Below are 26,370 nucleotides of genomic sequence, written 5' to 3' on the forward strand. Positions count from 1 at the left end.
CTGCAGTTCCCATTGTTTACATCCTTGTTTACATCCTTGCTACAACATACCGTTAAAGCTAGAAACTGTATGTAATGGATCAATTTTAGCGAGTAAAAACACTTACAGGTTGTGGCTCACAATCCACATCTTCTATTATAGTTGGAGCTGCTCCTTGGAGAGATTCTGGAAGCTGTCCTTTGTCAAATGCTAACTACATATATATTTTTTTATAATTTTCTGGAACATTATTCAAATTAAACTGTTAGCACTTCTCTTTATGTCGTGTCCTTTGGAAGCCCAAATGCAGAAACAAAACATACTCTGTGGACATTGCAGCGTTTGTATGACATTTTAGCATTCTCTGCTATAACATTACAGCACCTCTGGTCAGGCCCCTTCACTGTGCCAGGTGTATGCCGGTAATCTGAAGGTTTTTATGACTTCATTAACCCGGATGCATTTTTTTGTAGTCCACAAACTTTGTAAGCAAACTCTGTAAAAGCCAATGTCTCCCTTTGCATTGAACTTAGTTTATCTGTGGATAAAGCAAGTACCTTTAGCCATTTAACATTATGGGAACACTTTGCAATAAGGTTCCATGTGTTTAAATTAGTACCCTGGACTAACCACAAACAATAACGCCACAGAAAGCATTAATCATAAGTTTAATTTCATTTAGTTTTTGTAAAAATAATAGGACCTTGTTATTAACCCTGTAATGTGACGTGACGCTGACAACAGGGGTGTCATGGTCCAGAGTCATGGTCATAAAACAGGCAGGTAGCAGACAACATAAACAAACAAGGCAAGGATCAAAAACACAGCAAAGCAAGGCAAGGAAATCGATTCGTAATGTTCACTAGCAGTATAACAATACTCAGCAATGAGGATGTCAGAGTGAGCTGTATATATGTGAGTGTAATCAGTCCATGAGCTGCTTTAGCAGTGTGAGTCTAATCAATGGAAAACTGGAACAGGTGTGAGTGTGTGGTGCATGACTGGATCTTTTAGTCCATATACCAGCGGATTTGTTGTTCTAAGCGATCTGTTTATCAGCGAGTTTATCAGCGAGTTTACCAGCGATCTGTAAGGATTAAATGGCTGGTGATTGTGACAAGCACCAGCAACTAAACAGGACAAATTTTAATTTTTAATGTGAAACTACATTCATCAAAACAAGATATACTGTACAAAGATGTGAGATTGATCAAAGTCAACTTGTGTGCAGTTTCATGCTACTGTATATACCTCAGTTATATCTGCTTGTAATGTGATGTTTTATAACATCATTTAATATTAACCACATGCCTTATTTTATTTATAAAAATCCAAAGCTATACATTAAAAAATATATAAATAAAACATAGTGTCAGTATCCTTAAGACCAGCCTCTGCACATCTAAATTTCGTACAGCTACCATTTCTGCCCAAAGCACATTATTCTGTCCAAGGCCACAACCACTACATTGCATCAGCAACATTAATGAAACTGCGAGCCGAAATGAGGTGAATCTGTCAAACTGGAGCAACAACACGTCAATAAAACAACAGGACTCACCGCTGCCTTCCGAGGACAAAGAGGATCTTCAAACCCAGATTGGTACTGATAGGATCCACTGGACACGTTTCACTTCCTCAGGTTTCTGTGCCCCACGAATCTAGAGGGTTGGAGTAGTTATGAATAGTTATGAAGTACTTTTTGTTGAGCCCTTATAAATACATTATGACTGTATTTACTTACTTTTAGGGTCTACCTAGTTAGTAAATATAATGCAAATGAAATAAAAATCCTAAGACATGAATAACAAATGCAACAAAAACAATAAATGTATTGATTAATATATACCCAGATCGAAATGAGAGAAAACATTTCAATTTTATATGTTGGGGTCACAGTCTAACAAGGGTAAAAGAGCAGTTTTATAAGCTAAAACAAAATAAACAACTTAAAGAACACTCATAAAAATGAAAGAAATTGGCGTTAATGTGGCAACCAGGTGGAGATTTATTTAATTATATGACAAACGTTGCTTTCCCTGAAATCATTCACTGACAATGCAAATCCTTCCAAATTGACTGAAACCCTTAAACTGCAAATTGTCCAGATGACGATGACCGAAGAGATTAACCTTTTAGTCACTGTGGTTTCTAGAATATTACATCTTTATATTGATATCGCTAACACATTCAATTTTCCCCAAAAAGGCTGGTCATCCACAAAATATAGGGTTTTTTGTTGAAGTTGTCTGGTTATTTTGTGAATACTAGCATGGTATAGCCACGAAAAAATATATTTAATGACATTGAATGTAGTTAAAATAACTTATGTATGCATCATTAGCTTAGAATAGATTTAAAACATGTATACATGAGAGAATTAGCATGTAATAGTAGCAGACTCATCTGCAATCTTAATATTTTCATTTTAGTAAAGCATGTGATATCAGGCAGTATATGACCAAGCTGCAGAGATGAAAAAGACTAAAAATGTAAGTTTATGTTTTAAATGATTTTCATTGGTCTTTGACCACTTTCGCAATTTCCATAATATATTCTTGTGCAAAGTCCTCAATTTACAGCAATTACTGTCGTTTGACAATTTTTCCTATGCCTTCATTACAAAAGACATCCTTTAGATGATATTTAAATCATATCTGATTTAATTAAGCTGTCTCACATGCGCATCAGATTATTACATTTAAATCACAGATAACTCATTCTCTGCATGAAGTATTAAGTTGTTTTTATGCCTTGCTGACAGTTTTTCATTGTTCTCCTATCAAAAACAATGGGAAATTAATGTCAATCACAATTTACCTTTCAAGGGTTTAATTAATTGAAATAACGGAAACAAAACGTAAATCTTTCATCTATTGTGCAGAAAAAAAGTCCGCCGTAAACTCGTTTGTTCTTTTGAAATCCTCCAAACAATAGCAGACAAAGAGAATTGTAGGAACATAACAGACTTTTAAAAAAAAAACAGTTAAGTTAAGAAAATATCATCTTCATACTCTTTTGAACCAATATGTATTTCTATAATCAGCGTGAGACAAAAGGAGACATTCTGAGAACTGTGCTGGTCAATCGTTTCCAATAAATGAAGACTGAACATCACACTTCATTTTTCCTCATAGTATACTTTATAAATAACTAATTTTTATCCAAAGACCACTTAATCATGTAATTATAAATTTTTATAAAATCTAATTAATTTACAGACAGTAATTTTTCAATAATTTGCGCTGAAATTTCTGTCACACTCAAAAAATTGCCATTATTTACCACATTTGGGCTATTTAAAAAAAAAAAAAAAAAAAAAAAAGCCTTTTTTTGAATTCTTCAGAGTGCGTGCTTTGAGAATATTCATGACCAACTTAAGAGAATAGTTCAATAGTTTTCAATAAGGAAAATTACACAATGATTTACTCACCCTTAAACCATCGTTGGGGGCTATAAGACTTTCTTCTTTCAAATTAATTTACAGTTTCAGAACGGAACTTTAAGTCTCTCGGAAGGCAATGAAATGATAAATTTGTGTCACTTTCTCTTCGCTGATAAGATATACAGCAAGTTACACAATGCTCAAAGTATTACTTCCGGGTTTCTTCCGACCACAGCCTCGATTTTGCTTCTTTTTTTTAAATGGAGGCCGCGTGAAATCCGTCTATAGATGCATCTCACTGGATCCACTTTGAACATAGTTTGTTACTACAGAAGACAACAACAAACAAGAAAACTAGATGGCTTGTGACTACTGTATAACTTAAAATCATCAGTGATGTAACCTTATCACTCCCTATCATTCTCATAAACTACAAATCCCATCATGCATTGCACTCACACACCAGTTTAAGCTCACCTCCTGATTACACACAGCTGCAGTTCATCACCACTGATTACTTGAACTATATGGACACCATACACTCATTCATCCATTGCTGAGTCTTGTATACTATAATGAGCATTTCAAAGCATTTTCCCTGTTGTTCTTTGACCCTTGTTTGTTTACTGTTTCTGTTTGTTTCCCAGCCTTCCTCAACCATTCGCCTGTGATATTGACCACTCTTTGGATTACCTACATGCTTCTGTCTGTACCTGTGTTGACCTTGCCTGTATGACATTTCTAAATAAAGCTGCATTTGGATCCTCATCTATGTTGTCACCTGAACCATTACAGTAGCATTACACAGTATATTACTCTTAACAATTTTGGGCAAGCATGTCAAGAAAATATTGCTTTTAAATAATGCAATTCTACATTTACATGTAAATAAGGTTAAAGAAAACTCATCATCTATACATTTCCAGTAAATGAGCAGCTCGTCTCACTGTATGGCGAGTCAAAGCAATTTGACCATGAAAATAAAAACAGTGTGCGCCCTCAAAGCTTTAACTTTGTGAAAGCATCCCTTACCTTTTGTATTTCACCAGTTAATAATTGTTTTATGGAATCCTGGTTAAAAATGTCAATTTATTTCTTCTCATGGTGAGGATGGATGGTTTATTGCACTACCAGTGTTAATAAAGTCAGACTCTCAATAATTTCACCAGTCAGAGGATTCAACACCATAACATTAACACATTAAAACAGCATAACTCCAGGATTTTAAGTTTGGGGATTTTGCTGTGTTAACTACAAATGTGTCTTACATTATGCATCATACATCCGCCAAGAAGTTGCCTAGAATGTGCATTCCTTGGGAAAATTTGAGTTTATCATTCTAAATTTTTAAATATTTTTGTTACAAAATTGATTCAATTCATAAGACATGCGTTAACCCCCTGGTGGTGCATGGGTTAGTTTACAACAGACATACAGTTGAAGTCAAAATTATTAGCACCCTTGTGAATTTCTTTTTCAAATATTTCCCAAATGATGTTTAACTGAGCAAGGAATCTCATTCATTCATTTTATTGTCGGCTTAGTCCCTTTATTAATCCGGGGTCGCCACAGCGGAATGAACCGCCAACTTATCCAGCAAGTTTTTACGCAGCGGATGCTCTTCCAGCCGCAACCCATCTCTGGGAAGTATCCACACACACACATATTCACACACACACTCATACACTACGGACAATTTAGCCTACCCAATTCACCTGTACCGCATGTCTTTGGACTGTGGGGGAAACCGGAGCACCCGGAGGAAACCCACGCGAAGGCAGGGAGAACATGCAAACTCCACACAGAAACACCAACTAAGCCGAGTCTCAAACCAGCGACCCAGCGATCTTCTTGCTGTGAGGCGACAGCACTAACTACTGAGCCACTGCCTCGCCCTGAGCAAGGAATCTTTTCAAAGTATTTCCGAGTATATTTTTCTTCTGGAAAAAGTCTTTTTTTGTTTTATTTAGGCTAGAATAAAAGCCGTTTTCAATTTTTAAATAACATTTTGAGGTCAATATTATTAGCCCCCTTAAGCAATATATTTTTATAATTGTGTACAGAACAAACCACTGTTATACAATGACTTGCCTAATTACTGTAGCTTTCCTAGTTACCCAAGTTAACCTAATTAAGCCTTTAAATTTTACTTTAAGCTGAATACTAGCATCTTGAAAAAAAATTGTAATTTATTATTTCTGTCATGAGCACTCTCTGGGTTTAGTATGGAAAAGAATATTTGTGTGGAGGAAGGTCTCTGAAAATGCGCTGCAGCTTAAACTGCGTAAAACAACGCGGAGCATTAAAACTGATAAGGTGCAAGCTCATTGGCTGCCGATGTGGCAGCAACCAATTTCCTGCGCCATGTAGTTGGGAGCGCATAGAGTTTCATGGTAGAATTTTTACATACTTTTATTATGGTAAAGATAAAATTAATCAGTTATTAGAAACTACTTATTAAAACTATTATGCTTAGAAATGTGTTATACAGGGGGACTAATAATTTAGGATGACTAATAATTCTGACTTCAACTGTATATGCTTTTGGACGCTTAAAAAAACTACTAACCAACACCATTATACGGTCTGTTAAAAAGTATGTAAAACTACTCTGTCTGTGTTCATCCGACTTAAGAAAATCAAATACACAGAGGAGGGATTGAGTAAGTTATGGGTAATTTTCATTTTTGGGTGAACTAATCCTTTAGGTATTGTAAGAAATGTATTTGTACTAACATATTTCAGCTGTCATTATGAATTCAAGTGTCACATTCACAATGTCGGAATTGCCCTGAAGTTACAAAAAAGACCACAAAAAGGGTGCGTTTTCCCAAAATATGCTATTTTAGAATGACACCAGGGTGATAACATCATGATTATACAACTGATTTTTTTAGTTTGAACTTTCCCTTTAATAAAAAAAGTTGGTCTGACTTTCCAGGAGTCTGCTGTGATATCTATTATCATAACAGGCATTAAGACCGTACCCTTGAGCTCTTGACTTTCCATTCATTAACCTGCCGTTCCCACCTGAGAATCAGTGAGGACGACGAACTCACTTTAACTGAGCAAACAGGTGACTCACACTCTTTATCAGACCCATGCAACGCAGATTGAAAGTTGAATCCTATTTTTGGGCATGAAAAGTTTATCAACTGTCATACGTTTGCATTACAGGCGTGACGCCAGAGCTTTGGTGTTGCTTCTACAGTCACCGAACGCCATGTAGATTGACCTTGCTAATGCCAGGCTTGTAGGGGAATCACTACACAGCTTGTTATTAAAGCATTTGGTCTCATTAAACACACGCTAATTAATGATTAACATCAAATCATGTTTGAAGGCCATGTTCTAATCCCATGAGGGGACTAAAGAGGCTGAGTATATCTCTTCAAGTGAAAAAAATAATAATCATACGGAGATGGAAAATTTGTAGCTAAAATGTCTTGAGATTTAAGCAATTTGATAGTAGAGAATGTTACAGAAGGTTTTGTCCTCAAATGAATATATTGAAAATATATATTACAACATTAAGAATTATGTGAAACAATTATAATGTTACTTAAATAATGAAGATGAGGAATTAATTGATATGATGATCTTAATATTATGATACGCCACAGCCATATCACCCTGCAGCCAGTTACTCACTGAAGCTAAGCAGGGCTGAGCCTGGTCAGTACCTGGATGGGAGACCACATGGGAAAGCTAGGATGCAGTTGGAAGTGGTGTTAGTGAGGCCAGCAGGGGGTACTCAATCTGTGGTTTGTGTGCGTCCTAATGCCCCAATATAGTGAATGGGACATTATACTGTCAGTGAGCGCCATTTTTCGGATGAAATGTTAAACCGAGGTCCTGACTCTCTGCGGTTGTTAAAATCCCATTACACTTCTCATAAAGAGTAGGGGTGTAACCCCCGTGTCCTAGCCAAATTCCCTCTATCGGCCCTTACCCATCATGCCCTCTCAATTATCCACATCCCCCACATTAGCTCCATCACTGTCTCTCCACTCCACCAATGCCTGGTGTGTGGTGAGCGCACTGGCCCCATTGTCCTGTGGCTGCTGTCACAACATCCAAGTGGATGCTGCACATCGGTGGTGGAGTAGGGAGACCCCCGCATGATTGTGAAGTGCTTTGGGTGTATGGCCATGCACAATAAATGCACTATATTAATACACATTATTTACTTATTAATCTTGCCTGATGCTGCCACTCTGATGGCCATTTTAAGTTCCTTTTAATTAGATGGGAACCAATACAGAACTTGAAACAATAACTGTTATTTTTAGCCAGAGCTGGAAAAAGGGGTTATAATGAAGGTTCAGAATAAAGTAAAATTAATTTAAGTAACCTGATTAATCACAGATTTAATGAAAGAACGAATAAAGGAATCATGAAACATTAATTGAGAAAAGTACATAGCAACCTAAATAAATGCACAAAAAAGAAAGGGTAAAATGAATGAATGAATGAATGAATGAATGAATGAATGAATGAATGAATGAATGAATGAATGAATGAAAGGGGAAACACCAATAATATAAGGAAAAGAAAGTAAAAATTAAATAAAAGAATATTAACAATTAATTAATAGAAAATTAGCTAAGAGCAAAAGAATAAGTTGTACAAAACAACTATACAACGGTTTAATTTTGACAGAATAAGGTCATTAAATCTGTAAAACACTATTTTACCTGGTGTCTTCCTATAAAATTAGTCCATCCAAAAATGTCTTCAGACAAATTTAATTTTTTTTCATATTTTAATTTTTTCACATTTCATACTTTATTTTGCACACACCTGTATTTTTGTCTTGTATTTCACAGCAGAGCTTCAACTCCATAGACATTAACATAAAAACATTTGGTCTCTATTTTGAAACTGCTTGTGGCTTAAAAACTCAAATGTATATTTTAAATGCATACTTATTCATTGCAAGTCACCTTGAATAAAAGCAATTTTACCATTCAAACAATGCTAAGAACTAGAGGGAAAACATCTATGTTACAATTCATTTAACTTGCAATATATAAAATATTAAAGGAAATACATAAAATATATTTTAAAATGTTATATATATATATATAAATATATATATATATATATATATATATATATATATATATATTTTTTTTTTTTTTATATATATAAGTATTTGATTTGTTTTGTATTTTGAAAATGTTTTAAACATATATTAAAAGTGCTTAAAATACATTTAACTAATTATTTTCTAAGTACAATAAAATATTTATTGTTGTGTACATATACACAGTTGAACGTAAAATTATTAGTCCTTTCTAATAAATAATTTAAAAGTTTTATTAAAATAAATAAAAAAATTTCATTCTTTTTAAAATATTATCCTGTTTAAAGGAGAAAAGATTTTTATCAACACATATTTGAACATAATAGTTTCAAAAATTCATTTAAAATAACTACATTCTTTTGTTTTTTTCCTCACGGATGTAGCATACATTTAAAATATATATTAGTCAGATTTTTTTCTTCATAGACTGGTATCATATGAACTGAATCCAGGAAACAAACTAAAAACCTGTTGGCAAGCACACTTGCATAATGCATGTGCAAAGTCAATGCCTTAGTCGAATCAACAGGTAAAAACCCAGAGATGCACAACATCACAAACAGCAAATGAGCATTTTCTGGGTGTTAATTGGAGCGTGCAGAAAAGCATCATGAATGCGGGTAGATGAGTGGCCACTGGGGGCAGTGTGGAGCTCGAGGGGCCTCAGGGTCATTACGCCACTAATGGAGCCATATGGTCCGAAAACAAACACAAAACAGCCATTTTCTCCTCAATAATAAGGTCATGAGATGCCTTTGCTTGTTTGGCTAGAGACCAGTGGGAAGTTATGAGAAAGGCGAGAGCATTTCAGCATGGTGTCTTTTGACAGTAAATGGATTTATTTTGTCAACAGAGCCTTCGGCAAAGGCAAAAGTTAAGTCCTCTTGAGCGGAGAACAGACTGAATCATGCAGATGGTGGTAATGTTACTTTAAGGTCAAAAGTACTGGCAGAATTTTGCATTTATGACTGTACTTTATAAAGAACATTTTTGATGACTATCAATCTGGCCCTGTCCCAAATGATACATTAATGCATACTGGCAGTCTCATGGATTTGACGTGACCTCTGTGTACATTCACTGAACCGAAGGGGATCTAAGAATGCCATCTGCAAACTGTAGCAGAAGAAACAAACAAATTGCAATAAATCTGAATTTAAAGACAATTGAACCATAATCCACTGAATAATTTTCACATTTTGGGTCCATTTAGACCAGAAATGCCCAAACTAGAAAATAGTTGGCCCATCATAACCTTTGATTTGGCCCGCCATCTGAGAAGAGTAAAAATTAAGGGGATGGTCAGGGGGTTGCCTTTAATACAGATTGTCTTTTCTAATATAACGTAACCTTTTGTCTGTTTGTTTTATTGTTGAGCTTTAAATTCAAGCGAGCTTGAATTAAATGTTTCAATTAAATGCTGTGCACTGAACTATTTTCTTGTAATAAGTTAATTATGAAATGTACACAATAATAATGCAATAGTTAACCTTATAATTGACTAAAGTAATGCTTTTTTCTTTATTTTTAAATTTTATTTAGAAAAATTATGCATGCCCGACGACGCCTCACAGCAAGAAGGTCGCTGGTTCGAGCCACGGCTGGGTCAGTTGCCGTTTCTGTGTGGATTTTACATGTTCTCCCTGCATTCGTGTGGGTTTCATCCAGGTGCTCCGGTTTCCCCCACAGTCCAAATACATGTGGTACAGGTGAATTGGGTAGGCTAAATTGTCCGTAGTGAATGAGTGTATGTGGATGTTTCCCAGAAATGGGTTGCAGCTGGAAGGGCATCCGTTGCGTAAAACATTTGCTGGATAAATTGGCGGTTCATTCCGCTGTGGCGACCCCAGATTAATAAAGGGACTAAGCCGAAAAGAAAATGAATTAATGAATGTGTGAAATTATCCATGCCAAAAGGTTGACCACCCCTTATTTAGTCCCAATGAACTGTCACTTGTTTTGGGTATTTCACAGTAAAAAATATGGTACAAAGTAGACTGTTAGGTAACGGTTAGGGTTAGTGTGAGTTGACATGTACTTGCAAAGTTTCTTATAGTCAGTTAGGGTTAGGGTTAGGGTTAGGCTTAGGCCTTTTAAAGGAGCAGTACCAACAGATATTAAGCAAACAATCTACTAATACTCAATTGGACCATTAAAATAAAGTGTTACTATAAACTGCACACGGACCTTCAACTCTATTGCCAGCATCCTTCAGGTATACATTTGATGAACCAAAGCTTATCACAAACAACTTCCCACAAGCAGAGAAACATATTAATATTTATAAGATGCTCAGTATCATTCACACATCTACTAAACACCAGCATGGTAACAGACATAAAAATTTAGTAATGAATAACCATTATTTATTAACATATGATGTAACATAAAACTCTAATGCCCATAACTGATGAGGGGGGACTAAAAAGAACCATAGTAATGTCAACAAAAAGTAGAAAAAGCTAAGTGGCCTGCAGGAAATCCAAGGAAAGTCAATTTAGGGTTAATCACTGTATATGTAGTATTACAGGTTAAAGATTTTTACTGTATCATATTGACAGTTTTTAGCATTGCAATCACAGCCAATTTTTACAGTGTTCAAATAAAACCATATTGTGTCTGATCAGCAAGTTTTTATCATAAAAAAATCGTATACATTTAAAACAGACAATGGTTTTGAGCTGAAAAAAGATTTAAACTGACTCAAGCTAAATAAAAATGACACTATTGTTTTCAATTGAGCAATTTCTAGCTGAACTGAATGTGTCATGATTTATAAAAGTTATCAACCTGAACTAACAATAACCTGAGCTGAACAATGATCCTATTGTCTTTTAGAGTCCCTTTTACAATCAGAATTTAAAATGGTCTCATTTGATGAAGCATGAATTGTGACTGATTCTGTTATTTTCCAGTCATCTCTGTAGAGTTGCTTTAATACAAAATGTATTGAATAAGGCAAAATATATAAAAATGACCTGAACATGTGTGCTCAATATTACACATGATGCAATATTTTACAAGTGTTCCCTAAAAAACAGCTATAAATATCACTATAAATAGCAAAACTAACAAAAGCACACTAACATGTATGCTATCATAACAATCGTTTTTAAAATAAAGTAGCAGTGCTTCATTTCAGGTAATGTGTTCAAAATGTGCACTCCTACACCCTTAAAAGTGCTCACTTTCAAACCGAAATCATTGAATTGGCCAAATGCCAGTGCTAGAAGAAGGTCTTGCTAACGTCTCTCTGTAGTATTAGGGTCAATGAGCCGAACAGAGCTGGACGTTAATGATCACAGACTCACTACTGACTGACTTTGATTCTCAGCGTCCAACTTTAAATTATTGCTGGTTTCCAGCTTCATTTCAGAGGAAGCTGATTCACCACACTGTGACAACATACTCAGGTTGATCTATGTATTACATTTAGATTTCTGACACATTTTTTAAACACATTTCTAGACAAATAGGACTGTCAGAACACCAGTGAACCTATATGAACATACCTAAGAGCATGACTTTAATCTATCTCTAGTTTAGAGAAATAGTTGAAGCAAAAGTGAGAATTCTGTCATCATTTACTCACCCTCATGTCGTTACAAAACAGTGCGATTTTGTTTCATCTATGGGGCACAAAAAGTAAAAGATTTTTGAAAAAGGTAGCTTTATTCCATGCAACTAACAGACGCTGGTGCATTCATTAATACACCTATGTTTTGAAGTACAAACAACAACACATCATATCCTTTGTTACACAGACAAAAACACAACCATATATGGTCATGAGTCATTTATATTGTTACGTTTAAAGTATGTTTTGAGGTGTTTTGTGTTTGTTTTAAGTTTCGCTTTCGCATCTCTTTTCCGTTGTGTACACTGTCCTGTCCTAGGTTTGCTACCATTGGTTAAGAAGGCTGTCAATCACCATTATGACACACGCGGCACACCAATCAGGAGCTGGTTCACCATGTTTAAAAGGCCTGACTTGCCACCAAACTCCTCAATTGTGTCGACCAGCCTTGTGTTTGGATTATATTTGTGTTGTTGTTTAGTTCTTCCCTCGTTTAAGTGCTTTATTTATCAGATAAGTTTGTGGAGCTCAATTAACCCGATTGTTAGGAAGCCGAATGATCTTTCTGATAGTTTATTTATCAGATAAGCTCTTGCTATGCTAATGGATAACAGTAGCTATGTTTCCATCTACCTGTTTTCATGTGCATTTTGCATATACGCATACAAAAACTGGTTGATGGAAACACCATGATGCCCATACATTTTGAAAATGTGCATGAAAAACTTAAGCACATAACTGAGTGGGATCAACTTTTTATTCGATAATAAAAGATGCGCATTAACTACAACTTTTACCGCACAAATTTCAGTATGCGCATTAAAAAAGGTCATGTGATTTTGTGAGAAGAGATCATGTAATGATGAAAATGTGTGAGAATGGACAAACCAGCAGGCTGAGCACATCGTAAAACATCTGAAATGTTGTTTTGGTCATTCTAAAATGCCTTACCGTTTAAATATTAGTGTTTTTATATTGTTAATGACCTCCAGAATCAAGAGCGTCTGTGCTCCGCGTGACACCTTCAAATGCCACCGCGTGTTCACTGCGTGACAGGATTGCCTTCTGAGGTGCAAGTCATTTATTGAATGAAGAAAAGATCGAGGCAGCTTCTCCTACTGCAGCAAATTCTGTCTTTACTGTTGATATTTGGCACCAGATAATAAGAAAGTGACAATTTTGTTCGCTTTGACTCGTCGCATGGAAACCATGCTTTATTCGTACATCTTTTATGCGATAATACAGTTTTGCGCATAAGGTTCATTTGCATTTTCGGATGGAAACATAGCTATTGTGTACTTTACAAGAACAGTAATTTTGAGCAGCATAGTTATTCACAAATAACTTTTCCCACAAGCAGAGAAACATGCTAATAAATAAGATGCTCAGTGTCATTCGCATAACTACTAAACATCATCATGGTAACAGACATAACAATTAAGTAATGGAATAACCATTGTTTATTAGCATATGACCAAACATAAAACTCTAATGTACATGGCCTCCAGGAAATTCAGGGAAAGCTGATTTACGGTTATTCACTGTATATACAGTATTAAGGAAACATAATGTTAACCAGGTTACAGATTTTTACTGTAGCCTTTTTACAGTATTTTACCGTTGAAATCACAGACATTTTTACCTAAGATGCTTTGGGGGACACAAAAAGTAAAAGATATTTGAAAGAAGGTTCTTGTAACTTTCATCCATGCAACTAATGGACACTGGTGCTTTCAGATTACTAAAATAATACAAAAGCACCATAAAAATCAGAGGCAATTGTTTATACCACAGCTAAATTCAGTTGTTGGAACATCTTTCAGTTTTTAATTGGGATTTGTACCAATACAGTTTAGCAGGCCTTAATTTGTCAATTGCGAGTCGAGGAAGAAAGTGAAAGTAAACAGCGAATGAGGAGCAGGGGGATTGAGTAGGGGGATTGGTAAAATGAGGTGCCGGATCAAATTTTTGAGGTGCCGGATCCAGAGTGTACCGGGACAAAGTAAGCCCTGCAGTTTAGTCATTTACAGTAGCGATAACCTTGCCCGTGTATAGAATAGTACTTGTCAAATATCTTGAAATGCAACATCTGAACAATGTATTTAGGTGTGGTAAATGTGGCATAAAAAGAAAAATTGACTCCGGTCAGTTGAATTATTAGACAAAAATGCACACCCAAGATATAACAATGACATCAACACCTCACGTACACTATTTTCTAACAATTTAACGGTACAGTCAACAGTTATCATTTACTCCTTAGAAATTTAGGAATGTATTATTCCTGTTTTTAAGAATAGTCTATACCTGTGTTTATATATTGTTAGTGTACAGTTTATATTTATAGTTAGTTTATATGTAATTAGTTATACATAGTTATAGTTTGTGTATTCCTATCACGATCACCAGCGATCTAACCCTCATAGCTGGAGAACATTCACATTCACATTCACACGGATTAAAATCCTGTCTCCATACGAACCACAAGTCCTGTCATGCACCACACACACACACCTGTTCCAAGTCTCCTTTGATTGCTCACACACAGCTGAAGCTGCTCATGTACAGATTGCTCTCAAATATATTAGGCTCACTTTGACACTCTCATTGCTGAGTTTTGTTTGGTTAACACCTTGTAACATTACAAATCGTTCCCTGGTATACTGTAGTTTCTACTTGTTTTGACCCTTGCTTTATCGTCTACCCTGTCTGCCGCCAGTTCTGACCATCTGCCTGTTACCTGACGATGTCTCCGGATTTCCTTGTTTGTATGGCTGCCTTCTTAATAAAACCTACATAAGGACCCTTCCTCCGTTGTCACGCATCTTGCTTGAGGTTAAAGTTCCTGTGATGGAAAGACTACATTAGACTTTTGTAGTCATAGGTTTTAGTCCCAATTTAAATCTTGAAATGCTCATTAAATATAAATGAACGAGTACATATGCATTTAAATGTGAGTGTATGTGATTAAATAGCCACACTTTTTTTTCTTTTGAAACATACAGTTGGCCCAGTCGAGTTTTGCTCATTCAGGTGTTCGGTGACCGAAATTTAATTTGTAGATGTACCAGGCTAATCCATCAAAGAGACAGTCATGTGATCCCCTGTAATGGCATTCAAATTAGCCTTCCAAAATGCAAAGCAAAAAAAAAAAGTGGACAATTCTGTGGATATTTCATTTCCCTGGTTCCAGCAGCTGTCATCTCTTTCACTCCATTACCCAGGCTTCTTCTGTGCAAACCAATTGCTGCCATCCACCATTTAACCATACATTTGCAAGCATGTGCTGTTCATCATAGCGCCTGCGGACGGTGCGTGAAAAACATAGGATGCACTATACAGACAGAAATTAACATCTCAGTATCATTTGCCATGTCATCTCCTATAAAGAGGAAGAAGTCACCGAGCTCTCGATGTTTTCTCATCAAGGTGCCTGCAGGGGAAGCGTGGAAAACAGCCAAAACGAGCATTTAATATTCACGCCCAGATTGAGACATGTTGTGGGTATTAGCCGAAGAGAACTTTGATGTGGCATTAAGCATGTGCCGAAAAACGCACAGCTAAATAAATAAAAAAACAGCACACATGGCATCTATTTTTGTCTCTGTTTCTGGCTTCTCCTGCTCGCGCACACCCTTCTTTGGAGAGCAAGTGAAAAGAAAAAGTCCCTTCACTCCACTTCTTTCCTCTTTTCAGGAATGTGTTGGGCCAGCTGGTGAGTTTTTGATGTGTTTCACTTTAATACCGACTCTGACTCTTCTCCTGGCTGAGATTCTCTCCCTTTCCTTGCCTTTATCTTTCATGCTTTCTCTCTCTGTGTCTGTCTACCTCTCGTTCTATCCATCTCTCTCTTCCTCAACGCCCAACAAAATCCTTCTGGGTCCCAATTAAGACTCAAAGCTGCTGTTCTCTGTATGATAACAACACCAAGCGCTGACAACATGCTACCTGTCAACGAGAGCATCAACACCCTCCATCTGTTCCTGGGCAAATTGTCTTCATTACACACAAACTGCACAGTACAACACACACACACACATTCAGTCAATCATATATATGTACAGTATGTACACATGCACCACCAAAGAAGCACTTAAAAGGTGCAAAAATGCAGGATAATCTTAATCTAATCCACTTCTTTAGTTGTATGCCTTTTATTTTGAGGTGTTTACAACTATCGTGAACTACAGGAAAAAAACCTTTGCTTCTTGATTGTTAATACAACAACTAATTAAAATACAGCCTGCTGTTGTAGGTAACCACATTTCCACTCACACCCCTGTTACTCATAATGGTTTTGTCAGTCGGAGCAAATTATCCTGAGGAGGTGATGATAGATTTTCTTCTCTAATTAAAACACACTTTTTTCTCTCACCGGTCTATTAATCAGGGGATAAAACTGCTTTGTCAGGAAATATAGAGGCACGGTCCTTTTCCAAAAGGGAACGTTCACCTAGAGAGCATTTGGAGCACACTTTATTTCTCTCTCTCTTTCTCTTTTGCTAAGGATTATAAGCTAAATTAGTTTTATAAATCTCATTTTAGTGAATTTCATCCATCCGCTTCTTTTTAAAAGGGATATTTCACCCAAAAATAGAAATTTACCCACTATTTATTTACTCATCCTCAAGTGGTTCCAAATCAATTAGAGTTTGGTCTTGTGTAGAAGACCAAAGAAGATATTTTGAATAAAGTTGAAAACCTGTAACTATCAACTTCCATACTAAGAAAAAACAATACCATGGAGGTCAATGGTTTCAGGTTTTCGGCTTTTTTCAAAATATCTTCTTTTGTGTACAACAGATAAACACTTAAACTAGATTGGAACAAGTAAATAGTAACAGAATTTCTATTTTTGTGTGAACTGTCCTTTTAAAAAATATTTTTATTACTATATTGTACAATATACAGTGCATGCAGAACGTATTCATAGCGCGTCACTTTCGAAATTTTTAATGTTACAGCCTTATTTCAAAATAGATTAATTGTGTTTATCTTCCTCAAAATTCTAATACAAAGGAATTGTCCGTAAACCTCCAAGGTTACATAAAAATTCTGCTGCTCTGAAAGTTCCAATGAGCACAGTGGCCTCCATCATCCGTAAGTGGAAGATGTTTGGAACCACCAGGACTCTTCCTAGAGCTGGCCAGCCATCTAAGCTGAGGAATCGGGGGAGAAAGGCCAACAAATCTGCCATTAAATAGACTACAAGATCCAGTCATGCACCACTCACACATCTGGCCTAGATCCCCATGAATACAGACAGACATAAACAAACAAAACAAAGCAAGGGTCAAAAACACGTCAAGACAAGGCAATGTAATTTCACAGAAACAGATAACAAGACTCAGCACTGAAGTATGTGCGTGCTATAGAAATAGTTCTAGTAATCAGTTCATGAGGAGCTTCAGCTGTGTCTGTCTGCAATCATGGGGATCTAGGCCAGGTGAGTGAGTGGTGCATGACTGGAGCTTGTAGTGCTTTTAATAGCAATACTTTTGTGTTTAGTAGATCTGCACAGGCTGGATTGCTGGTGATCGTGACAATCTCGGTGTTTCTCAGCATACAGTACTGTACGTGCCTCTCGTTTCTCACGGCCACTCCACACGTCACAGACAGTGTTCCGCTGTCATGACCAGAGGTGGTCACTGCACGAATCATGTAGTAGTAGTTTAAATGAAATTTAATTTAAAATAAAATAAAAAGATACAATCCTAATACATTAAGTATTCTTGAGTCTTTGATTTTATGTATATAATTCACTACAGTTTGTCAATAACATTAGGCTTATACTGCAGTCCTAATCTATTTTTAAATACTGTAGACAGTAAAGACAAGCCATCATGTCTAAATAAAAGATTAATTGAAAAAATACAAATACAAATATTACAGCAGGCGACTCAGTGGTTAGTACTGGCACCTCAAAGCAAGAAGCTGGCGTCCTGGCTGGGTCCGTTGGAATTTCTGTGTTTGCATGTTCTCCCCTTGTTGGCGTGGCTTTCCTCCAGGTGCTCTGGTTTCCCCCACAGTCCAAAGACATGCACTATACTTTAGGTGATTTGAGTAAACTAAATTGGCTGTAGTGAATGTGTGTGAATAAGTCTGTACGGATGATTCCCAGTTGGCGGTTTATTCCGCTGTGGCAAACCCTGATAAAAGGGACTAGGTCAAAGGAAAATGAATAAATGAATGAATGAATATTACAGCAACTGAATGCACCAACACAATCTGCAGATTTGCCAAATAATTCAATGAATAACTCCCACATGCTAAAAAAAAAAACATGCTTTTTGTTTCCCTTAATGAAACAAATCTTTTCTAAATGCAAAATATTTCCCAACATGATCCACAAATGAAATGTTGGTACTGCCTCAGACTTCCAGACTTTAGCAAGTAACATGCTTAGGGAAACTGCTTGTGCTTCATATTTGCTTTGCCCTGCTTCTGGTGTCACCACACCACACAATGCCACATTAGGAGCTGCCTTAATAGTTCTGTTTAAAATGAACAATCTCCTTCACCACACAAAAAGTGCTAACATATCCAATGGGACAACAGTTTGCATGGAACTAGTCAGCAGAAATGTGCTATGTGACAGTTATTGTAATTGTCAGCATTGTCATTCAGGACCATCCGTATTGCTTTATGTTGTTTAGCTCTGGGCAGTGAGAGACGATAACAGAGTTAACTTCACCTTTACTAACGCTGTCTCTCCACTCACAGATTCTCATTAGGTCTTATCTTAAGAGCTTCCAACACAGCAAACACAGCATGTGTGTGAGTTACACACACACACACACACACACACACACACACACACACACACACACACACACAGTCTCGCTGGTAAAAGGCCCACAGGCATCTCTCATCCTGCGGCACTGACATAGTGCTACAGGAGGGCTAAATATAAACAGTGTGGGCAGCTTACCACACGGACGGCTTGCGCGACCATCTGAGGTGCATTATGGGTCTGATGGGCTGATGACAGGATCTGTGCTATCAGGCTGTGTTTGAATGCGGGGAGTGGATGATAGGACTCTGGACTGTTTCACACTGAGAGAGTTAATGAGAAGAGCAGAGCCTCCAGCAGATGTGAGTTCAGTCATTTCTTCACACTCGCCGGGTCATTGCTGGTTAACCATCACCCGTCTCATCTGCGTTTAACATCTACACTGAAGAAATAGCCACTACAAATGCGGTATGGAACGGTTGAATTGGCTCAGATCTTCTCTGATGACTTATAAATCATTTGCGTTTAATGCTCAAGTATAGTCATTACGCTCTCTCAGATGAAGGTCTCTAAATTGGTTGGCTGAAACACTTATGAGATGCCTACGGAGAGTATATATTACAGTGAGACATAAGGGGTGGGATTCAGCTGGGATCTGGTGATGCAAAATGATATTCTTATCTGGCTCAAGATTTGATAATACAGTGATTCTGAGCTCGATCATTTTTCTTCAAGAATATTCATCATAGTCATGTAAATAGAAAATAAAAATGACACTGTAAATAAAATAGAACAATTATACAGATAAAATATTGAAAATATCAATATTCATTTACACAAATGAACGATAGACTGGGATGTACATATGCACATATCAGGTGTCATATTGCCTTTAATTAAATAATTACCACCTTAACGTGGCCAAGCTGTGCAAATATATATATATATATATATATATATATATATATATATATATATATATATATATATATATATATATATATATATATATATATATATATATTATTATTATTTTATTTATTAACCATTGAAGACAAAAGAAGACATCATAGACAATATTGCAGGTTAACTATTTATATAATAACTTCTATTTGATTGTAACTTTAATTTATTCTGATTGTAATGGTATAATGTGCACCCTTTGTAAAGCTGCTTTGAAACAATAATGATTGTAAAAAGCGCTATGCAAATAAACTTGAATTTTTTTTTAAAGATTTATTTTTGGCCTTTTTGCCTTTTTAAGTGGATAGGACAGTATTTCAGACAGAAAGGAAAGTGGTAGAGAGAGTGAGTAGGATCGAGAAATGTCTTTGAGCCGGTATTCTAACTCGGGACGCTCTGAAGTGCTACTGCACAATATGTCAGTGAGCTAACCAGTAGGCTATTGCGCCGATCTTAAATTTAATTTTATCAAATATTTTGTAGATTTTTGTATATATATTTTGTAGGTGGCATTTTGAAGATTGTTGAAAACCAACAGAATTTAGTTTTTTTCTACTCCAAATGTCAATGGTTACAGGATTTTTTTGCATATTTACCATGCAGTCAATGCATATTTTCCATATTTACCATGTTGTTGACATCCAAGTCTCTCCATTAAGATTGCGCATATAGGTAACCAACAAAACTGTAGTGTAAGTGCAAGCATTAGTAGGAAACACTTCCCAAAAGACATTATAACTTGAACGGCATCTACGCTTATGTTAGTCTGTTTTTCATTATTCCTGAGGTTTCCATAATCCTAGACCAGACCATATCCTGAGCAGATGCTCTGGTGGTCATGGAGCAGTGGAGAGCGTGAGACTGATTCCTGAAAGACCCAGTGACACACATTGATCCCATGGACCAGCCTGAATTCTCCCTGGTGACCTACTCACACCTGCAGCTTCTCCACATTGGACGTCCAGGGTTCTTCAGCCTCTGGAGCCTAGACAGCAACTCTACACAGGATGTTTGGCCAGAGGAGACATGGTTGTGCCCAACCCAGCCTGGTTTCTCTCTTTAGGTTTTTTCCCACTTTTGTCAATTGGTGAAGCTTGTTCCTCGCCACTGTCACCACTGGCTTGCATAATTTGGGACTTGTGGAGCTGCACATCGATGGATTTGCTCTTCAGTGTTTGGACTTTCAGCAGTGAAAAGTTTCTGGAGTTTTTTTTTTTTTTGAGTTTCTGTGTCGCCTGCTGCTACTGACAGCGCTTGCCTTTAACAGCTTTTCATCTCGATTTTTCCTTGAACAACTAAATGAATGCTTAGGTCTATTTAAATGATTTTATTTTAATTACACTACAATGTCAATGCTGTAAAAGGAACTGTATGAAATGGAAAATAGTCACATTAAACTTCCACCGGAAGTTTATCAGTAAGAGAAAAACTGTAGCTGGGTATATACAGACAAAAATATTGTGCTGAAATAAGCAAAAGACAGCTTCTAAGTCTGAAACAGCATAGCATGTGTCCCAAACTGAGAAGACCCAGATGATATTGCAAAAATCCCAATAAAAAGATAAATCCAATATGGAAGAAGCGAGAGAAAAGATGAAAGCTTAAAAAGTGATTTCTTAATTTAATGCGGTTTATTTTGCACAACTTGTTTAGAAACTGATTGTCAGACTCTCCTAAAATCTATTGGGAGTAAAGCATCCCATGTGAAGCTACTGTCTGTAGAGTGTTCCAAATCCATCTCCATGAAGTTTAGGACACTGGGTTAGAAAGCAGCAGCCTAGACAGACAGCGGAGGCAGGCAGGCAGCAGACAGTAAGGCAGCTCAGTACGTTTTTGAACAGATCTAATGTCTAAAAAGGCAGAATCCATCAGAAACTGTCAACTCAGGAACAGATAACCATTTTCCTCAGGAGAAAGCTGCACGTCGATGACAATTTATGAGTCACCTCAGTCTTTTTTATGATTTTGTTTGCACTTAATGCCATTACTTGGCGTTCCTTGAAACCAGCCTTCTTGTCAAAGAATGTGGCAGCTGTGTCATTGTGGAGAATGTATGGGACTTTCCAACATTAGATGTTCTTCTGGAGTTTTATAAGATTGTACTTGCTTTCAATCTATAAATGCAGAGAAATCTAGACAGACTTTCTCTATAAGGTCTTTATTGCAGAGGCTTGTGGGCTGTAGTTTTCAGACTAAACACTGCTTTGGTATGATATTTATTGAGAAAACGACTATTTAAATACATTTATAGAACTAAAAATTTGTCTTTGATATTAGGTGTAAAGTGATGTAATACTCTTACAAAGAAAAATACATTTTTAAATTGAACAAAAGTAATGCTGTTAATATAAATTTGTGTATGTATGTGTGTGTGTGTGTGTGTGTGTGTGTGTGTGTGTGTGCGTGTGTGTGTGTGTGTGTGTGTATAATTAGTATAAAATATATACAATTAAATTGTATATATTGAAAATGTACTTTAATTTTATTTTTATTTTGACTTAATTTATCAATAATTAATTTAATGACTCAAATAAATCTGTGTATAATAGACATTAAACTTCAGTCTTAAACACACACACACACACACACACACACACACACACACACACACTTCTCTGAATGTATACCTTATATTTTCATGAACTAATTACTCACTAAATAATGTTTTTTCTTAAGCATGTGCAATCCTCCTAATAAATGTCATCTTCTGATAAATTAAAAATGCTTGTAGATCAATGTCAATGTCAATTTTAATTTATATAGCACTATTAAACTCAACTAGAGGTTGACCAGTGTGCTGCACAATACACACCACAAAAAAGAAAACATAGAATTATTAACTTGTAGCTGAAACTGTCAATTTTTTTCAGCTTTAAAGGTTCGTTTTCTACCTAGATTTATAAACAGACAGGGATGAAACAGATCAAATACAGAGGGTTAGAGTATTCCACAACCTAGGAGCAGCTACTGCAAAGACACGATCGCCTCTGCATTTCAGCCTCGACTTAGGGACACATAACAGTCTCAGATGACTGAAGGAACCAACCACTCAATTAATATGTCTGACAGATAAGAAGGTGCCAGGTCATTTAGAGACTTAAAAACCAAGAGAAGAATTTTGCAAAGAGGTTAAAACTGGTCGAATGTGGTCATGTTTCTTGGTACCTGTTAAAAGCCTTGCAGAAGCATATTTAGCTAATTGTAAACGGGATAAGGTTTTCTGACTAATTCCAAAGTATAATGAGTTACAATAGTCCAATCTAGTGGTAATAAAAGCATGGATTCTTTTTTCTCATTTTCTTCTAGATAGAATGGATTTGGCTGTTTTTAAGTCAAAGCTGTAAGAAGCAGAATTTGACCACTACTTTTCCTGTTTGCCACAGCTCAAGCCATTATACAGAATTACACCCAGATCAGCCAGAACATGTTTTTGCAAGTATCTAATTATTGGCATGTTTGTGTTATGGTTGCATGTAGGGGCAGGGATGGGCAGTTTTTATACAAGTATTTAAAATATGTATTTTAACTACAAAATAGTATTGTGTCAATTGTATTTGATAGGGTTGATGAAAGTGGCTTAATATTTTGTTTCAAAATGCTTTAGAGTCTTGTATTTTTAAAATACTGTAAAATACTTTGTAAGAAACCTACATGATGACTGTATACAAATGTGGCCTCTGGTTAGTGCTTTCTCAGTTATTATCCTAGGTAATAATAAAAAAACACCAAAAGATTGTGTACTAGTGTTCACTAAGAGGGTAAACTGAGACATTTCCAGTCAAAGAAGAACTTAAAAAAATCTTGGGACAATGAGTAAATTTCACAAATAGAAGTAGTTTTGGATGAATTACTGATGTAGATAAGACAAATAACATTAAAATAAGCCCTACAGTGGTGATTCTTACAATACTTCATTGGTTTCAAATGCTATAATTGATCTGCAAGATGTGCATTGAAGAGTACAATTGCAAAAAAAAAAAAATACGTATTAAAGATTTCAGTTGCATAAAAAAAAAAACAATAGTTAAAATATTTAACATTGCAAAAAATAATAATAATAACCTCTTCACATATTATCATTTTAAAATATAAGACTTAAGTGATGGTGTCAACTTTACTGGCCACACAATGGATGGAAACACAATAAAGAGATACAGTACTATGTTTCAATTCGTTATCTCCATTACATGGTTTTTACAGTGATTAAAGAGATCATGTTCAAGACAGGACTATCTGTATGAAATCTGAACAAACGTATACTAAAATGAAAGAGAAACAAAAGCTCATCAACCAAAAGTATGAATCCCTCCTCATGTACAGGAGTAGAGGTAAATGAGTTGGCAGAGAAGCTGACTTCACCTGCTCAGAGATTGCTGTTGTTATCAATCATTGTTTACTTCACAGAGTCAGTTTGATGGTGAAGGGATTGATCGAATACGCCTATTGATGGAAGGTTTCCGAAGAAATGTCATGCTCCCATGTAAAAGTGTTTTGTAGCATTTTCAAAATACAAAATACAGTATTTTATTTTGATACATGTGTGGCTCCTGTATTTTGTAGTTTATTTTGATACATATAAAACTGAGGTATTTGGTATTTTATTTTTAAATACATTTCAATGTATTTTTGCCCATCCCTGTGTAGAGGTATGCTATAGTAGGGGTGTCAAAATTAACTGTTTCTTCGGTGCACCGCAATGCAGATGGGGACAATTCGATATCGGTTCAGTAATAGATCATAACAGAGAACAAACAAATGTGTTTTTTGCACAGTAAAAAGGGACATTAAAAGAAACTACAATACACTTTTGCAAGAATTACAAAATAATTTAAATATTGTTAACTCGCATAAGCTATCTATATTATATAGCTATATTTTAAAATATTTTACAACTGATTCATATTGGGCAGCACAGAGGTGCAGTGGGTAGCACAATCGCCTCACAGCAAGATGGTCGTTAGTTTGAGGCCTGGCTGAATCAGTTGGCATTTCTGCGTGGAGTTTGCATGCTCTCCCCCGTGTTCGCATGGGTTTCCTCCGGGTGCTCTGGTTTCCCCCACAAGTCCACATGTGGTATAGGTGAATTGGATAGGCTAAATTGTCTGTAGTGTGTGTGTATGAGTGTGTATGGCTGGAAGGGCATCCGCTGCGTAAAACATATGCTGGATAAGTTGTCGGTTAAGCTGACAAGTAAAAGAATAACTGAATGAACTAATTTATATTTAGAAATATAAAACATAATTTGGCTTAAGTACAATTTTAAATAAATAAGTCATGCAATACTGTATATGTTTAGGATATAAGGAGGCTTGAAAACCCCCTTTGTATTGTGGTCTTTTATTCTAAATAGTTTAAATTGATTTCACTAAGATGAACTACCTACAGAAGAGTAATAACTCACAGAACAAATAGAAAAAGAAATACAGTTAATACAAGAATAAATATAAAAAAAAAATCAAAACAGTTTACAAATACTAGACAATCACAAATTGGCTGAAGTAAAACTTCAAATAAAAAGTCAACGGCTTAATATAATTAGGAAATGAAAAAGTTTGTAAACCCCTGTACTGACTGGACCTTCAGTCTGTTTTCAAGAAATAAAAAGCGATTTAAACTCATCAGGGCTCTGGGATGAACTACCTACAGAGCAGTAATAACTCACAGAACAGATGAATGATTTCCGCATTAATGATTAAAACACTGCACTCTTGTCTCAGACTCTGGGATCTGGGATGGTGTTAAATGCATTCTCACTGCATCGCCGCAAGCAGGCTCTTGCGCCCGAGTGGCATCAGCAGATGAATGGACTGAAATTCTCCCTCGGTATAATGTCATCTCTTCGCCCCATCTCTCTGCCTATAATCTCTGGCCCACAGGCCAGGTGAAGACCATCCTGCACGCAAACACCATGTCATACATTATGCATTACTGCACAGCTAATGCGTTCAAACATCGTCCGCTAGCCGCCCTTGTTATTGGAGACCTCCTCACTTGAGTAATGAGAGTCTCCGTGCCCAATGTCCCGTACAGCAGACAATGACTGCGCTCTCAGAAAAGAGCAAAAAAAAGTGTTGAAGAGAGAGAGAAAGAGCACATCTGCCAGGCTCAGCCGTATGGACTCTCCATCCTTCACAGCGTCCTTGCAAATCTCGTAACTTTAGTCTTTCTTAAACTCGCATTGTCCTAGCATCAGGAATTAGAAAGGTCATTTATAAAGTAGAGGATGCTCACGATAGATAAGTTGTAATGCATTCTGCATGCAGCCAAGTTGCCTGGAGGTTGTTTACAATGGATGCTGTTGTGTGCACAAATGCCAAGCCTGAGACAAATATCGCACACAAAATTCCAAGTGTGTTCTGGTGCATAAAACCTTGATGTACTTTATAAGTCGGGGTGTGTGTGTATTATTTAGTGTCTATGATAATATCATAATTGATGTTTTATTGATTTGCGGCTTGACATAATTGAGGATGTCACTCACTATAGTTGTGTCCCAAATGGCACACTCTACCCTATGCAGTTATTCACTCATACACTCATTCATTCTACAACACATTCTAGTGTATGAGCTCAGTGTAATCCTGAATGGAACACTAAAGGTTTTTTTTTTACTAAAAAGAAATTCCAACTGTTTCCCAGATGAC

At 36.3% G+C, this 26,370-nt stretch overlaps 1 long non-coding RNA gene across 3 annotated transcripts in view; it reads right to left on the minus strand.

Moving 5' to 3' along the window:
• LOC141375597 (uncharacterized) overlaps positions 1 to 26,370 on the minus strand; it is a 123,757-nt gene that overhangs the window by 22,492 nt on the left and 74,895 nt on the right. For all 3 annotated transcript variants that reach the window (XR_015497695.1, XR_015497697.1, XR_015497696.1), the window contains exon 3: positions 1,541 to 1,640. This is a non-coding gene — a long non-coding RNA (uncharacterized LOC141375597). The remainder of the gene's footprint in view (positions 1 to 1,540; positions 1,641 to 26,370) is intronic.

This window comes from Danio rerio, chromosome 8 (genome assembly GCF_052040795.2).
Source record: "Danio rerio strain M-AB ecotype USA chromosome 8, GRCz13ab, whole genome shotgun sequence".
Taxonomy (NCBI): domain Eukaryota; kingdom Metazoa; phylum Chordata; class Actinopteri; order Cypriniformes; family Danionidae; genus Danio; species Danio rerio.